The sequence below is a fragment of the Protopterus annectens genome, chromosome 2.part0 (genome assembly GCF_019279795.1).
Source record: "Protopterus annectens isolate FY-2018-M chromosome 2.part0, PAN1.0, whole genome shotgun sequence".
NCBI lineage: Eukaryota > Metazoa > Chordata > Ceratodontiformes > Protopteridae > Protopterus > Protopterus annectens.
Genome location: NC_056728.1, coordinates 1,631,902,933 through 1,631,919,089, shown reverse-complemented (window position 1 = coordinate 1,631,919,089; position 16,157 = coordinate 1,631,902,933).

Genomic DNA, 16,157 nt, shown 5'->3' with positions numbered 1-16,157 from the left:
CAACAAAAGAGCAGAGTGATCCTCATTGCCCCAGTCTGGCCACAACAATTGTTCCCATTCCTTTGACCTCACCTAATAAATCTCTCCTTGGGTTCTGGATCCCTCTCAAAACCTGCTGTCTTACTTGTCTGGAAAATATTACCTGGACATACAAACCCTCAAGTTAACCACATAGTTTATCCACTTCTGATGGTGGCTAGACAGTCCTTACATCTTCCCAAAAGGACTCCACCAAGAAGATATGCAAGAGCAAATGGAAAAGATTCTCTATTTGGGCCAATGAGACACACCTAGACCCCTTTTCAGTATCCATTCCAGTGGTACAAAAATCTTTGGCACCCATTTTCCATAATGGAACAAGTAACTCCACAATCAAGGTACAATCTCCAGTTATCATTTATATAAAGATCATTTGACTTTGACTTCCCTTAGGCTATGCAAAGCTTTCCTCAAAGGAACTCAAACCACCTATCCTTGTGATTTTACAATTATTATCCAGGTCTTAACCCAGTTTCTTTTTGAACCCATGGCAAAAGCTGATTTGAAATGTTTGTCCTTGAAGACAATTTTTCTAGTTACTATTACATCTACTAGAGGAGTATCTGAACTCCAGGCATTGTCTTGCCTGCCACCTTATATCATCATTCATAAATAGAGGGTTTCTCTTCATATCAATCCCGCCTTTCTTCCGAAAGTAGATTATGGATTTTCCCTTAAACAGTCTATTAATTTATCAGTTTTATTCCTGAAATTCTCCAGTAAAGGGGATATATGTTTCATTTGTTAGATGTACACAGACAACTAAGAATCTATCTAAATAGAAGAAAAACTTTCAGGAAATCAGACCAATTGTTTATTTCCTTTTCAAAATCTAAATTGAGACAATACAGTATGTATCAAAGGTCATTTTAGCATGGTAGCTCATTGGTTGTATTTCTTATGTTTATAAGCAAAAAGGTTTGACTTTACCAAGACCACCATGAGTTCATTCCACATGGTTAGTTTCCACTTCCTCTGCCATTTTATCCAGAACTTACATAGATGACATTTGTGCTACTACTGCTTGGTCCAGTGCTCATACCTCCATAACTCATTACAAGTTGGATATTCTTTCTAGGAAAAGGGCAGCTTTTGCTTCAGTTGCACTCTGGAATATCCTTCCATGAGACCAACTTGGGCTTATGCTAGCAGGGAATTCTGTCCCAATGGTTGAGGAATGGATGAAAAAGACAGTATCAGATACAAAAGTTGTGTACTTACCATAACAATGCACCTGTGTTGTCTGTTTTCATCCTTCTTCAAACTACCTTCCCTCCTTTCCCCTTCCATTGCTAGAGATATTTGTATGGTTTCCTAGTCTGACCTGCAGGTATGCCCTCTTGGCATTTTTTCCCTTACTGAGCTCCATATACTTCTGCTTTCATGCTTTTAGAGTTTTCTAACTATATACAGGTCTGTTTTTTTCTATACATTGATATCAAGGGGCAATTTCAATCTGAGGTAATGTGGGGCTTTGGAGGGGATTGTGGGTAAGTGGAGGAGCTTGAGCTACTGATCCAAAGTTTGAGAAGTGTCCGAAGCTGGATCTGAGGTTGGACCCATAACCCAATGGTTGAGGAAAGATGAAAAGAAATAACATAGATACATTGCACTTGTTCCCCACCTTTCCTATAACTAGTCTAGTCCAAATACAGATTTGCAGTATCTAGGACTGCTTGTAAGCTCTGAGCCCCCCAAGCCTTTCTGTGTCAGCGGGAAGCCTTCTAGCTTATCAGTAGGAGTGGTAAGCACTAGGTAGCCTATATACCACAACAGAAGTGGTTTCTGGCCCAGACATTGTAGTTCATTGGCTGTTTGGGCAGTTATTTCCATCTATTTCAACTTTCTGATTTAAAGTCCCGCATTTGCGCTTGCTTCTCACCGTTCCTATAACTAGTCTAGTCCAGATACAGATTTGTGGTATCCAGGACTGTTTGCAAGCTTCTAAGCCCCCCAAAGCTTTCTGTGTCAGAAGGAAGCCTTCCGGCTTATCAGAGGGAGTAGTAAGCACTAGGTAGCCTATCTACCACAAGAGGAGTGGTTTCTGGCCCAGAAATTGTAGTTTAGTGGCCGTTTGGGCAGTCTTTCCATCTCTTTCAACTTTCTGGTTTAAAAGCCTGTGTTTGCACTTGTTTCCTGCCTTTCCTGTATCTAGTCTAGTCCAGATACAGATTTGCTGTATCCAGAACAGTTTGTAAACTTCTGAGAAGTGCCAAAGTCTGCTCTTCAACTTTTCCCTTAGATCTGCTAGTTCTCTCCTCTACTGCACTTCTACTAGCATATTAGTCTAGCACTTTACCAGACTTCCTGTAGCAATTATTGTAGCACACAAAAGTGCTACCAGCACTAAACGTTCTACAAGGAAACAACTCCAGTACTTATTATTAATGCCCACCCCTCCAGGCATGTATAATTATCAGTTCCCTGTGCTTTCTCCTGTTAACCTGGTGAACTTGGGCATCCTCAGGTAATGTAGCAACTGCCTCATGTACACAGACAACCCTCTCCTCTTACCTCCCAACGCTCAAACTTGTGAGAGATACACTTATATAGCCAAACTGGAAGCCACGCACTCTCCAGCCAAGACCGGAATAGCTGGTCAGGAGGAGAAGGTCAGCACTTGCACCACACCACATGGAACACATAGCCCTCCAGAACACACACCAGCACTGCCTTCACATAAAAACGCAAATCACACACCGACCTTCATGGAGGCTCTCAAGAAAAATCTATCCAAACAGCAGAGATCTCCAAGGCAAAAACGCACTTGACCACCACAACACAACACTATTCCTGAGACATGTAACTCTCCTAAACAGTGTGCCACTCAACCAAAGCCCCTAAGGCAAAACAGCATGCCCAACATGCTAGTCATAGGTGACTTGATAGTGAGGCACACTGATGTCCCACTCACTAGGTTGAATAAGGAGAAAGCAACAGTCAGCTGCCTGTCAGGTGCCAGGATCTGCCACATAATGCATGCACTCAGGTCCAGCAACAACAGGTACAAATATGACAATGTCATTGTACATGTGGGTGTGAATGACCTGAGATGTACCTCCCTTGACTACATGATAAGAGACATGGAGGAGCTCTTGGATTATGTAGCACAGGCAGGTATGACCCTAGCCCTCAGCAGCATTTTACCATCACACAGAATTATACCACAGTACAAGCAGAAAATGATTGATTTCAACAATTGGTTAAGTTTCTGGCGTCATTCTAAAGGGGTCCATTATCTGTCTGCCTGGGATGTCATGATTGACAGACCTCTATGCTTTGTCAGAGATGGCCTGCATCTGTCATCCCTGGGCTTCCAAATACTGGCCAAGGTTCTTGCCAACTCTATAGTGCTTTTTTAGGTGGTCTTCAAAAGACCAAATTACCACCGTAACAACTACAAACAAATGCAATCTGAGGGTCATGCTGCTCAATGCTAGAAGTTTAAATCTCAAAATGCACTCACTCAAAGCACTCCTTAAAATGGAGAACATCGGCATTTGTGCGGTAACAGAGACCTGGTTCAAGGCAGCAGAAAGCACCCCTGCACTACCAGGCTATAACTCATTCCACACCTTTTGGCCCCAGAACTTGGACCGAAGTCCCAAAGGCGGTGGTCTTTCCATATTTATAAAGGATGTGCACACCTCCAGACTGGTAGCCCAACATAACGCATCAGAGATACTTCAGGTGCAGCTAACATTGGGTAAGACAATGATTCAGGTTGCAGCCTGCTATAGGTCCCCGACCATGTCCCAAGACTCACACTCCATGTTCCTAAGCACCCTGGAAAATATTAGGGTCCAACCTAACACTCTCATACTAGGTGACTTCAACTACCCCTCCATTAACTGGGAAAACTACTCATGTACCAATTCACTTGTCCAATGTTTCCTGGAATTAATTAATTCCAATGGCCTGGAACAGCTCATTCTTACCCCCACTAGAGGTAGCAACATCCTTGACCTGGTCATTACTAACATGGGCGACTGTTGCTCTACACCAGTAGTCAACTCTTCCTTGGTTAGCTCCAACCACAAACAAATCACCTTGAAAATCCACATTGTTTAATCACAGCCTCACCTCAGGCTTTGTCCCTACTGAATGGCACACTACTACCGTCATCCCTCTCCACATAGGAGGAGCAACTACAGTCTCTGGGAACTATCGCCCCATTAGCCTAACGAGTCTGATATGCAAAGCTATGAAATGCATCATCATGGACCTAATAAGCAAGGATATAGGGAATCTCCAAACTCTGGATCCCACACAATTTGGTTTTGTGAAGGGTAGATCATGCCTGCTCAACTTGGTCAGCTTCTTTGAGTCAGTCACCATAGCTGTGAATGAAGGCAAGGTGGTTCACACAGCCTACGTTGATCTGGACCAAAGCTTTTGATACCATTCCCCACTCAGGAATGATAGAAAAACTCAGTAAGCTAGGCATCAACCCCTATATCACTAGGTGGGTTGAAAACTGGCTCACAGATAGAACCCACAATGTGAAAATTGCTGACTCCAAGTCAGACTGCTGACCAGCCATGAGTGGATTCCCACAGGGTTCAGTCCTGGATCCCCTCCTGTTTTGTATCTACTTCTCTGAAGTCCAGGCCAACATGAAGGGACTCTGACTGACAAACATTGCAGACAATTGCAAGTTGAGAGCTATTATTAACTCCCCAAGTGATGTTGGCATCCTACAGAAAGGCCTCACTGAGACCAACAACTGGTGTCAGAACCATGGCCTTAAGCTCAATGCCAATAAATGTGGCATCATCCCCTTTGGGAAAAACCTGGTTCCCATGAATTACCACATCAATGGTAGTCCATTGAACACAGAAGGTGTTATAAGAGATCTGGGAATACATGTTGACAGCAGCCTCTCTTTCGACCACCACATTGCCACTGTGGTCAGAAAGTCCTTCTATGTGGCACATCTCATTACTAAGGGTTTTACATCCAGGAAGAAGGAGGTCATTGTTTCCCTCTACTCTTCCCTCATTAGGCCAATCATCGAGTACAATGCCCCATTTGGCATGTACCTCACTAGACACCTGCAACAACTGGAGAGGCTGCAAAAGTACCTCGCAAAGAGGATTCTAGGCCTTAAACACTTGTCCTATATGAACAGACTCAAAAAACTCCAACTATTCTCTATCTCATATCGCCTACTTACAGGCAATCTCTGCTTGACTTACAAAGCCATGTCTGACTCAGCTCTGTAAGGAATCTTACATCTAAAGAAATCCCAATCCCTCCGCACCACATGCTCCAGAGACCTCCACCTCATTACCATAATCAACAGAACGTGCTGGAGGGACAGGTTCATAACCCAGAGGTTGCCCATGCTATGGAAAAGACTTCACATACATGTCAAACAGAGCACCTCATTGGCCCTGTTCAACAGAAATCTTGATGAGTGGATGGGAAATAGAAAATTCACCCCTGGGATCACTCCAGTGGCTCTACTTGACAGAGACACTGGGAACTAAGGTTGGGTGGCACAATGTCAGGGTAATCCTATTGGCTAGGTTTGTAAAGGCTACAGGACCATTAGCCTAGTACACACCTATGAACCTATGAACCTATTGTTATAGTAAGCACATACATTTTGTTTTGGCAGCAAAAGTTAAAATTAAATGAACATGATCTGTGTTGTAAGTAAATAACTATAAAAGTTTTTTTTTAAATATATATTTTTATAAAATTATAACTTCCAAAAAAAAGCTTGTTTTTTTATCTGTTCATAAATGTTTTGCTTACATGTTTTTTTCATCTGAAATGTCTGTACTTTTAATATGTTTAGACTACATGAATCTGACTTTTGTAAATCATTACCTAGGATTTGAAATGTTATGTCTTTTTTAACAAATTGCGTATTATCTGAATTTTTCACTGTTTTACTTCTTAATTTACTTTTCTAATACTATTGTAAAATTGTCTATATCATGTGGAGCTTTTCTCCCTGGACCTCTACTGAAAACAGGCTCTTCCAGGCCCAGTGGACTATCCCGTTCATCAAACTGTAATTAATAAATAATATATAAATAATAAATAAAAGAAAACTGGAATGCCTTCTTTTTGTATATGTACAAACTAAGCTAACTAAGCTTAGATGAAGAAAGGTAGAGGTGACTGGGAACCTTTATGGACCTAGTAAGTTGGTGACCCTAAGAGATAATGTGACTCAGACAGTGGATATTTCTTTGTGCGTAGCTACACAAAACAGATTGCAGTGCAAGTAGACATGGAAAAGGGAAATGCTGGGAATACAGAAGCTGATGTATTTTAATAACAAGAACACTTTTTCTAGACTTTACTGCACAAATGCAGCAGAAATCTATTGTACAGGTAGAAGGTTGGAAACTTTTCTTCACTTGTGAGCAACACAAAGAAAGGTAGGCTAAAGTTTTCAAAGCAAACCACAAAAAATACCAAGTGTTCTAAAGGATATGCAAAGTTTATCAGTTTACAAAAATGTTTTGTGCAGAGCTGAATGATGTAAATCAAGTGCTCAATAGTATATAAACTTAACTCCAACTAGAAGAGCAACAAAAATGTTTTAACTGTACTAGAACTATCACATATAAATGTTAAATTTGTTGTATTCATTAAAATGCATAAAATATGGCTGAAATGTTTAGACAGACATTTACTGCAATAGCAGGGGCAAGTGTAAGATGTAGTATAATCAGATGATTGCAGGATGGTTAGTGATATATTTTTAAACAACAGAGACAAGATACAAGGATTCAGCCTCCCATGTGATCTTGATAAAAATGTTAGCAGTAATTTCAAAAATCCTTCTAATAGTAACTTACTGAAGGTATGCATGTTGATTTTAATTGGCATGTATTGTTTTAAGAAAAGTGCCTTTTAATTATTTTATGTCATTAATTGATTATTTTATTGTTTAATTGTCAATTTGTTGATGTATATATAGCATGTGTCTTAGTTTAATTAATTATGTACTCCAAGAAGGCAGTGTATGCTGAGATGTCAGAGAGAGTGAAATAAATTTGATATCTTGGGATCCTGTTCTTTTTATGTTGTATTTGCTATACATAAATTGTGATTTAAAGTGGCCACCTGTAGATAGTTTTGGCACATTGTCATTTTATGTTGAAATTTGATATTTTCCAAACATTACTCTACAGTTCAGAAGAATCTTTCCCAGTCAGCACCTCTCCATAGGATGTCCTTTGGCTAGGGGCATGCTATGACATTTATTTTTTGATTTGTTTAAAATAAATAAATAAATGCAAGAATGGTGCTAGTAGACGAGTGTCATCCTAGGGGGTCACCTGCATAAGACTGGCCATGTGTATATGTGTATGACAGTGTACAGTATGCATATGTCTGCAAGGGAATGAGTGGTCTCAGATAACTGTGTGTGTGTGTGTGTGTGTGTGTGTGTGTGTGTGTGTGTGTGTGTGTGTGTGTGTGTTGGAGGGGATGAATGGGTAAGTGTGTCTGTGAGTGTGATCTACTGAGGGTGGGGAGGTGTTTCATGTTGTTTACATGTCTGTATGTGTGAGAGAGGGGGATGTCTGTCGTGTGTATTTTGTGTGTGTGTGTGTGTGTGTGTGTGTGTGTGTGTGTGTGTGTGTGTGTGTGTGTGTGTATGTGTGTGTGCGTGTGTGCATAGCCGGCCTTAGACATAGGACAACTAGGCGGATGCCTAGGGCACAGCTCTAGCAGGAACACTTTTTCAGTATTCTGGGTGGTATAGGGAGACTAGGATGGGGGCACAGGGTGGTGTTGGGGGGCGCTGTGGAGACCTAGGGTGCCAGGTGACCAAAGGCTGGTCCTGCGTGTGTGTGTGTGTGTGTGTGTGTGTGTGTGTGTGTGTGTGTGTGTGTGTGTGTGTGTGTGTGTGTGTGTGTGTGTGTGTGTGTGTGTGTGTGTATGTAGAAAGGGGATGCCTATCTAAATGTAACGCATGGGTCACCAGTAGTAGTTTCCACCAAAAACTGCTGTTTAGCACTGGTGGTAATCACACCCAATTCAGGCAAATTCAAATTCAAAATAACCGATAATGAGTTCTCCCTCACTGTGGTTAAACTTGTCATTGAATAGCACATTTGTGATCGTTTGAAAAGCAAGTTTTTGCTGATGCATTTTCACCTTTGTATTCTTTTTAAATACCAGGGTAACTGTCGGAATTAAACCCTAGTTTCTTTGTTCTGAGAGAAGTGGGAGCTCGGCTATAACATGAGTTGTTTTTACTTTAAGGCAAGTAAGAGGTATACTTCTTTTAAACTTCTGCTGGTTAGAGTTAGTTCTAGGCCATTAAACAACACAGCAAAATTCCTGATGAATTGTCATTATTTGGTATTTGCTTTTAAGGTAATTCTAAGAGTTTGTATGTGTTTTAGCTTTTTTCATTTCTTGAGATCTGCTTTAAGCTATTTTACTTTAACAGTTCATATCTCTTTTAGCTGTTTAAAATTATTATTAAGTTATTTGAATCAGTGGTTTGTTGAGTCTGACCTTAAAACATCTTGGAAAAGAGTTTTAAAGCTCTTTAAACCTATATTTAATAATTCCAGTAAATAGCTACACTTTTTTCCATTTAAGTGGTTCAGCTATTGGAATTGCACCACAATTTCTTTCTTGTGAGTGGAATGACAGGCTAGTTCTGGAGGTATGATTGCTTAAAGGTAGTTTAGAAGTATATTTGCTATTCACTATTGAGTTCCAAGAGCATTTTTTCAGACCTTTGTACTTCTGCACTGCTGCTGGTCCAAGAGCATTTTTTTCAGACCTTTGTACTTTTATATTGCTGCTCGTCTGAATACTTCTAGGCCATTTTATCAACAGAACTAAGTGTCTGAAGAATTTTTCCACCCTTCTAACCTGTTCTTTTTTTCTATTAAACAGCTTTATTAAACCTTCACTTATGACATAGGCACACATACATTAATATAAAAGAAAGCACACCATATTGTTTTCTTTTTTTTTCATTTATACATAGTATACATTACGTTTTCCTTCTTTATACTGGCTTTCCTGTTGTCCACCTTATGTAAATTTGACCAGAAAGTTCCCACTCTCTCCCCTTTAATTAGCTGTTGTCAGTAAGCAGAAAAGTATCAGTTTGTGAAGTCACTCCCTTTAAGCTATTTTAATACATTTGCCCTCCCATTGTGTTCCACAGCTCCAGAATACTGTGAGCCCACCCAGAAAATCTATGTTACTGCTTTATACTTAATGAGTTGCCTGCCCTCACTATCAATTTGCCTTTGGAAGCTCTCCTCAGTCTCTTCTCATCTGTCCATACTTGTAAGCACTAAATGACCAAACTAGGAAGTTCCTCCCCTTAGACTGCTAAAGCTTGAGTTGCCCTCTTTTTTTATATTGTTCTACCAGCTTTGTGCACAGTGTAATACCTAGAAATATTGACCTGTTTTTCTCCACCTTACTTTTAAAATCTGAAACATCTGGGATAAAACTTCCAATCCCTGAAGAGCCTTCTGAATATTCTCTGCATTTTATCATAATTATATATACCCTCTGGTGTATTTACTTTATTCATCTAAACAGCTGTGGAAAGTTGGGTTGACATAATGGTTAACATCTTTACCTAAGAAATATAAGGTACTGGATTTGATTCTGACATTATAATTATTGGCTAGTCTTGTAATAGTCTGAAGACTAGTAGCCTAGTATTTCCCTATGAAAAATGAAACATAAAAAACATGGAAACACCTTTAGCACAAGACAAGATGGAAGGCAAATGTACTAGCTTCACCTATCTTATTTTAGCATTAGATCTCTTAATAGGGTCTACAAACTGCCCTATGGTCATAGATAATAAACTTAAACTCAACACTAATAAGTCTATCATGAGAGGTGTAAATACCTAATTAATATGGAGGCTGCCCTCTTGCCTTAAAGCCTTGCCCTGTGAACTTTGTACACATCCACCAAAATCCTTCAATGCTGAGGCTATAAACAATCACTCCCAAAGCTTCTTAAAAATAAGAAGATTATGTCTCAGCAAAAATTAGGCTACTCATCCACCTCGTGCATACTTACTATTAAGGGTCACTCTGAAAAAAAACACACCAAATGTATCACTCCAAATCACTGCAGTAAAAGAAATGTTTTAGTAATAGGTGACTCTGTCAGGCATACTGACTCATCTCTTATGCGGCTGGACAAGGAAAGGGTTGCAACAAGTTGCCTTTTAGACATTAGGATCTCCGACATTACAAGGGCCCTAAGGATTCTAATTCTTGACAAATATGACGGCAACATGGTAGTGGTACATACAGAGGTGAATACTTGAGATGTAAAACTCTGAGGGATTTGCAGATAGAGACATGTCCAAATTTTCCATGCATGTTATAAATGCAGGAAATACATTGATCTAGAGTGGAATCCTTCTTTCAACTTGATTGATACCTAAATACAAAATAAGAAAAAAAAAGATAATGGACTTCAACAATTGGTTAAGTAGCTGTTGTCATTCCAGGGGAATACAGTATGTGTCAGCAAGAGAAAATGTAATTGACAGTCCAGTTTGCTCTGCTGAAGATGTCCTGTGCCTCTCATTCTGCATACTGGATAAAGTCTTTTCTGCCCTTCAATACTTTTTTTGGCAGAGTCCATTTGATGGACATTGAAGCATAACTATCATATCAGTCCCAAAATCAGATCACATTAAGGTAGCTCTCCTTAATGTTGTTGTTGTGTCTTTCGGCTTTTCCCGGTTAGGGGTCACCACAGCGGAACTCCGGTCCCCTAATGATTGGTAGTTGATTTTTACATGCCGAGTTACCAGCCCTGATGCATAACCTTCAACGAAGGTACGCCCATTCACGCATGTCTCCATCAGAAGACGCTCTAGCTGAGAATCGAACCGGATGGCGTCTTACTGTGAGGCGACAACGCTACTGCAGCACCACCACCGTGGTCTCCTCAATGTCTGAAGTCTAAATGATACATTGCCTGATCATGGGGCACTCCCACATTTGGAAAACATCCACACCTGCATAGTTATGTAGACTAGGTTTAATAAGACAGCACTCCCTCTAAACTTCAGTTTTGCATTTTTCATGCCTTCAGACCTGAAGGCAACTGTGGTAGAGTCTCCATTTTTCTCAGGGAACATATTACCTCCTGCCAGATCTCTCAGTACCTATAAACTGAAATCAGTGAACCACAGTTCAGTCTAGGTAGGCTTAATCATCAACTAGTAGCTTCTTACAGAGCATCGTCTTTGCCCCCTGATGATCATACGAGATTCCCAAGTGTTCTAAATAATCTTCCTATTATCAAAAACATCATTATTTTGGATGACTTTAGCTACTCTTTGATACACTGCAAGATCTATACCTTTAATGAAGAATATGCCCAAAATTTCTATATATAGTAAACAAAATCTCCCTTGAACAGTTGGCATAGAAACCTAGTAAAGGACACTGCAGTCTTGATCTGATTCATACTAATATGGCCACTTCTTGCAGTACTCCTCTGGTGACTCCTTCCCCAGTGAAGTCTGGCCATAAACTTGTGACCTTCTCCTTTAAACTCCCAAAAGCCCTTACAACAAACACCATTGGATTTAAGGACTACACACATGCCATCTACAACCTGGTCTATTATTTAGTATCAAAATTTACTTATAACTCAGCTATCCTGACCTTGAGACAGCAGCAAGCTTCACTAGGGAATTCTACAGCCGTTTAGAAAAGTGCATAGCGATAGCAGTCCCTAAAAAACAAGTATCATGGGAAATGCAAAAAATAAACCACTTTGTTCATCCATCACCATAAATAAACAATACAGCAAAAGAAATTCCTGAGTTATATAGCAGCCCCAAACCCTTTCTTCTCAAGAAAAATATTGCACTCATTACAAATGAAAAAAAAACACTACCAAGTACTCTAAAGGAGCATGTCAACATAGAATGGCTTCTGAAGTCATATATATATATATATATATATATATATATATATATATATATATATATAAACCCTTCTTTACTTATGTTAGAAAACTAAAAACAATACCTTACATTGCTCTGAAGTTATTCGCAAAGACACCTCCTGTTCCTACACAGCAGACCTTGATGATATCCTTTCAAACAAATGAAGTGCCAGCTTCACCCCAGGACATCTGTCTAAAGCTCTGAAAGACCTGTGCTCCTTACTCATTCAATTATCTCTAAAAATTATTTATTGAAAGTGTTCAATTAGAATAAAAAAGTCCTCTTTGGGACCCTATAATGTATCTGATTGCTTAATTATTACTGGTAAACATGCCATGGCAAACCCTCTCCTTAAGTTTGTTACTGGCTTTATCTCTGAGGAGTTGTGCACTGCAGTGGTGATGTCCCTCCATAAGGGTTGTCTTATAACCAAGTCAGGTAATTAGAGACCTATCAGCCTTACAAGCCTCACCTGTAAACAAAATCATAAATTATGATACTAAGAAAGTTAAACAGTTTCACTTTGTAAATGGTATATAATGTCTATTGAGACTGGTAGACTTCTTCAAAAGGGTTTATGGAGACTGTAGAGAGTGTCCATATGATACACACGGTGTGGCTTGACCTAACCAAGGCCTTCACCACCATTCCCCATGCTGACATTATACAGAAGGAACAAGGGCAATTTTTATGCATCTTAGAAAAGTTATACAATGTTGTGGATCTTCTACCATAAGTTCTATTTTTACTTATCAAGGATCTTTCCTTGGCCTATCACTGTAGTCATAAAATGTTGTTTAAATAAGGGGCAGGGATTAATAAACACTGCGAATATGTTTTCCTATCTGAAAGTTGCCTTTGTGCTTCTAAGAGATAATCTCCTTTATCCTGAATAACAACCACACCACCTTTATTTGCCTCTAATAACCACATCATTATTTTGCTTCAAAAGTTACAAAGCATCTTTTTCTGTTTTGGATACATTTTGCATGTTATTTAAAAATAGCTTCATTTTGTATTAAAATAGCTTAATTTTGTATTAAATCCTTGATAACTACATTTTGAATCATGATACAGAGAGATGGTATGTGGGGGGGGGGGTTAAAATTAGATTTTATAAACTTAAATACATCCTCTTCCTCTTGAACTGATTCATGCATTTCATACCAATACATTAGATTTAAATTCCTACAAAATGTTTTCAAATCATACATGACTTGTAAAGATGCTATAGGAGGTGAGACCATAAATGTCAATCCTTTATTAAGCAGAGACTGACATTCAGGGGGAAAAGCTGTACTTAGTCAAACCAATCACTAAATCAGAAAAAGAATTGTTTAGCTCATTAAATTATGAAGCAATTCTAACATTGTTTTTTCTTTTGCTTTAACGTTTTCTATGACTAAGATTGTTTATCTTACATTGTTCATTTAAATTAGATTTCTTTTGCGCTAGTGGAGAATCTCCCAAATCTAATTCAAAACAAAAGTGACCAAACATAATAAGTTTAACAATGTAAAGAGAAACTGGATAGCTACACATGGGGCTTTGATGAACCCTGGGTTAAATGAAGAATTTTGAGGTGACATTTGTATATTATGCCACTATACGTGTAGTACAACAATAATAATAATGTTTTTTTAAATGTGAAATTTGTTATTTTAGAAATAATACTTTCTTGGCATAATATGATCATATTTATATCATAATTCTGAATTATATAAATAAAGGTGCAGATGGTAAAATATTTGCACCATTGGGTGCAATTAATGCAAAACCAAGGTTTTTAAAGCTAAAGTCTGCGTATGGATTTGTGTTATTTAAATAATAGATTATTGTTGTTTTAGGAGTATAATTGATACCTGTATCCCATTGGTGAAGTCATTGAGGCTATGTTTTTAAATGTTTTATAGTGAGTTTTTTACCATTTTTAAAAAGCTTTATGTGATACCCTGGCGTCTGTTGTGGGTCCATGCCACTATTACGGTGAAATAAAGATATTTTATTTATTGTGAAGTACTGGAAGTGCTGGAATTAGTATATATATATATATATATATATATATATATATATATATATAACCGCTACAGAATCCTGAAAGCCCAAATTCCTGAGACCAAAATCCTGAAAACTCAAAATACTGAAAACTCAAAATCCTGAAAACACACAGGATACCAACACTCACTATATTCCAGCATAAGTATGGTGACATTATCATTTAACACTGGAACTTGAATGGCATTCATTTTGAGTTGCCATTTCAACTCCAAATACTCCAAAGAGTCATCAAGGGGTCCCCCTCGGTCACCTAAATGAACCTGATCAATCACGCAAAACTTGAATGAATTTTCAGGATATGTCTTAACATGTCTTGCAAGTGCATTATGCTCATCACCCTTTCTAATATCGTAATTATGTTTGTGTACCCTCTGTCTTAGGTTTCTCTTGGTTTTCCCGATATAAAATGCGGGACATGATAAGCAAAGGGCCAAGTAAACTACTTCCTTAATATTACATGAAAATCTGCGATAGAGCTGGATCTTGGCAAAGCCAGGGACTTGGATACAAGGCCCCTCAAACATGATTACAGTTTCTACATTTGAACATTATTTCTACCTGATTAATAGTAGTTGCTCTTTCCAACATCATTTTGAAACAAGGGGCCTTTTTGTACACAATAATGGGTTTTGGTCCTACAATGTCTATATACTCCTTGTTTGTATTAAAAATGGACCAATTACTTTCCACTATCTCTTTTAGGCCTTCAAACTGTACCGTAAAAGGTAACACTAACCCATGTTGAAAACTACTCACCCCTTGTTGTCCATTCTCTTGATCCCCCCTTGCCATAGGGCTGATGCCCTATAGCCTTCCTAATGGCGGGGAAAAATGGCCTGTATTCTGTTTCCTGCAAACTTCACTAAAGATGTTACTCAGAAAATTATGTGGATAAACTCACCCAGAAAACATTACTTTAAGATTTAGCATCTCCATCTGGAAGTCATCGTTGTTTGAAGTCATCCAGGCCAATCTAACACACTGCCCCTTAACTATAGATTTCTTCTGGTGTAGGGGATGCATACTTTTAAAATGAAGGAATGAATTAGAATAACTGGGCTTACAATATATAGTGTATTCAAATCCCCTGGTGACATAATTATTTTTAAGTTATATATCCAAAGTGAAGGTTAAAAAATCAGTTGTGGAGTGTAAATAAACAAAAAATTTCTGTAATTTAGTCTTGGCATCATTCCAGAAAAAAATCATGTCATCAAGAAAATGGCCATAGAATAGGCAACATTTCTTGAAGTCCGAGTTGAGTATGAAATTGTTTTCCCAATAGGATAAAACAGTATTAGCAAAAATGAGGGTGCATGCTGCCCCCATTGCTACCCCTGTTTTTTGCCTAAAAATTTGGCCTTCAAAGATTAAATAGTTGTTTACCAGTACAATTTCCAGACATTCTCTCAGGACATTCAACCTATTCTGACTAAGATTTGTGCTGCCCCTGAGATAGCCGTAAAACCCCTCTAGATCAGTTTCATGAGGAATAACTGAAAATAAATCCTGTATATCTATTGTTACAAAAATTGACTTCTCACGACAAAAGTCATCCAAGATTCTAGTCAAAAAATTGCAGGAATCTTACAACTAAAAATGTACGAAAAGTTAACTTCCCATTTTTTTTCAAACATGGTGAGCAACTGGGAAATGACCCTGGTATCGTACTTAAAAGGCCAAGTACTTTCAATCCACCTCTTCATCCCATTGTCCTACTTTTTGAGAAATTATGTGAATTTGACTTTATGTCCTTCATGCAGAGACATGGGCTAATACATATGAAGGGAATTTAAGTGAATTAGAGCAAATCTTACTCAAAAATATTGTTGAAAATAAACAGGTGAGAGTTATGAAACCCGATAAGGAGGGGGTAGTCTGGTTGTTATGGATAAAAACAACTACATAGACAAAATGTTGAACCTTCTATATTCAGACACTTATGAGGAGGCTTCTATAAATGAACTTAATATTGCCTATCGGAAAATAGATTTAATATTAGAGGAGATGGTATTCAACAACCAGATTACGAATGAAGAATGCAACTATGTACAAATGGTCAACCCAAAGACACCTGTAATTTTCAGTATTCCAAAGGTTCACAAGTCTTTACACACTCCCC